Raw genomic sequence first — 2,558 nt, 5'->3', positions numbered from 1 at the left:
TTTACCAAAGCAGTTGAGTAGGATGTTATTTTTACTATGGTCAAACTATTTAGGGACAAAATTTCATACATTTACAGGTACCTACTTTAATTTGATTTTTTTTTCCATTTCGAACATCCTTTCTGCCTGTGGTTTTCTAATTTCTACATTCAAAATGCTGCCATTTCATGGCCGTTCAAGGTAATTACTTCAAGTCTAACAAATATTGAACTTTAGAACATGGGGCAGTTTTTGGAATTTTTGCCATTCTCAGGTTCAATTTGAACCAAAGATACGGGGGGTAACAAAAGTCAAATTGAAAAAAATACCAACCCCGTTAGGGGGGCTGTACCTAGCAGTTGAATTCGTCCTTTAGGATAAAAAAAGAGTATTGAATGGCACATTGGCAGAGATTTCTCAATATATAGATAAAACCATTTTAAAAATTGCTGAAATCAGTTGAACTGAAAAGTCACTAAAATAAGTAATTAACCATAAAAATTATGATTTTTTTTATATATATTTTTAATATTTCAATAACAAAGAATTATTTTCTAAATTCAATAATAATAGATAATATTATACTTAATTATGATTAGATTATATTATTAATAAATTTTATTAATATTTTTAGATAGGTAATACTGTTATTCACAAATTAATTTAATTTAAATCTCATTATGTAATGTAAAAATTAACACTAAATAAATTATGGGTAGGTAATAATGTTATTTTAACTGTAGGTAAATAATGTAGTAAATTAAGTTATGTATATAATTTATACACTTGAGAGCAAAAAATTGGGGGCGAAAATATCCCTAAAGTTTTTGATTTTTCTATTTTTTCCTGAAGACCAATTTAATCCATAGGAGGTATCAAAACAAAGCTCGATAATCTCGAAATCCACCTACCAAGAACCACAGGGAAGGGAACTGAAACTAGCTCTCTCACACGAGTGGGAGAACATCCTCCAAGAAAGAGTGAAGAACCTCATCATGTCCATGTAGAACCGAATGATATCCTTTGTTTTGTAGGTACTTTTTTATTTATTAATACGAATTGAGTTTTTTCAAAACTAAACACATTTTATTAAAGTCAACAAAATTACCTCTCTTTTTGATACCTCCTAAGGATCGAACTTGTCTCCTGGAAAAATTAGAAAAATCAAGAAATTAGGGAATTTCTTTGCCCTGAATTTTTGCTCTCAGGTGTATTTACCAAAGATAAATTATATGTATAGGTATAGATAATAAATAGGTAATATTACAATATGAATAAGTAAAATATGTATAATTTTTTCTACTTATAACAATATGTTATAATAAATTTTAGTAATGTCACATGTTGAGAATAACCAAGTGTGATTTTCTTTGTTGACAAGTTGTGGAAAGTAGATAAGTAGATATTAAGTGATTGTGATAGCAAAAGCTTGACATCTACTTCACCATTTGATTAATTGTTTTCAGAATAAATAATATTACTTATCAGCTTATTGGAGCTCATGGTCATGAAAATCTATCAGTTTTATGAATTTTCTGTTTAGCTTTGGTTTGGGTCCTATATGTATATTCTCAACATTACACATTTTTAGCTATAACTGTAATAACTACTCTATATATTATGTAGGTACCTACAAACGGATTTTTTCATATCATGATTTACGATGAAGTAGGTATAGGTGATGTAGGTACCTAAATATGGTAATTGCTTACCCTATTTTTGTATGATGGATATGAATTATTGGATATTATTTTATGAACTTGTAGATCAATAAATGCCATGGTATAAATAATATTGTTTTAGAAGTGGTTATATTAAGTATGGTGAATCTACTAGCTCCCAATAGATCACTGAAGTTGAGCACCATCGACTGAGGAGGAAACAGCTCAGGTTCATGGCATTCATTTTTTCCAAAATGATTTTTTAATCAAAAATTAATGACTTTTTGCTATCCATAATTTTGATGTTCCAGAGGGTATAACTATACCTACTTAATAGGTAATTATTATTTTAGGTACCTACCTCAAATGTAGGTTTAATTTGCTACCCAAAGGTAATCTAAGAATGTATAAATAATGTATTTAAGTATTGGGTTCAATATTGTGCCTAAGTACTTAATATAATTTAATGTAAATAATCAAATATGTATTTGTTGTAGTTTTTCTACTGTACTTGGCCTGGCGCCCAGCGCCTGGTTTTCCAAATAACATGAATTAGATATTATAACTTAAGTATTATTATGTATTTTAGAATTCAACAAAATTAATAATAAATATCTATTTTTATTATAAAATAATAACAAAAACACAACATTTTGTATCTATTTCTTTGGGGGTGTTCTTTACACAAAAGAAAATTAACGTTCAAAAATGAAAAAAGGTTGAAAATCATGGAAATTATTCTTAACAAAAAGCAGTATCTTCCAAACTTACCACGCCCTTCAAAAATTGGTTGCTCTTAATTAAATGAAACCTCACATCAAAACTGTAATAAATGCTCTTCTTTGGTGGTTCAGTGGTCTCACCTAAAGCCTGGTTTTCAGGTTGACGAGTTTTCATTAAAAGGCATCTTAGTTTGAA

The sequence above is a fragment of the Diaphorina citri genome, unplaced genomic scaffold (genome assembly GCF_000475195.1).
Source record: "Diaphorina citri unplaced genomic scaffold, Diaci psyllid genome assembly version 1.1 scaffold1574, whole genome shotgun sequence".
Taxonomy (NCBI): Eukaryota; Metazoa; Arthropoda; class Insecta; order Hemiptera; family Psyllidae; genus Diaphorina; species Diaphorina citri.
This window is presented reverse-complemented; position numbering follows the sequence as displayed.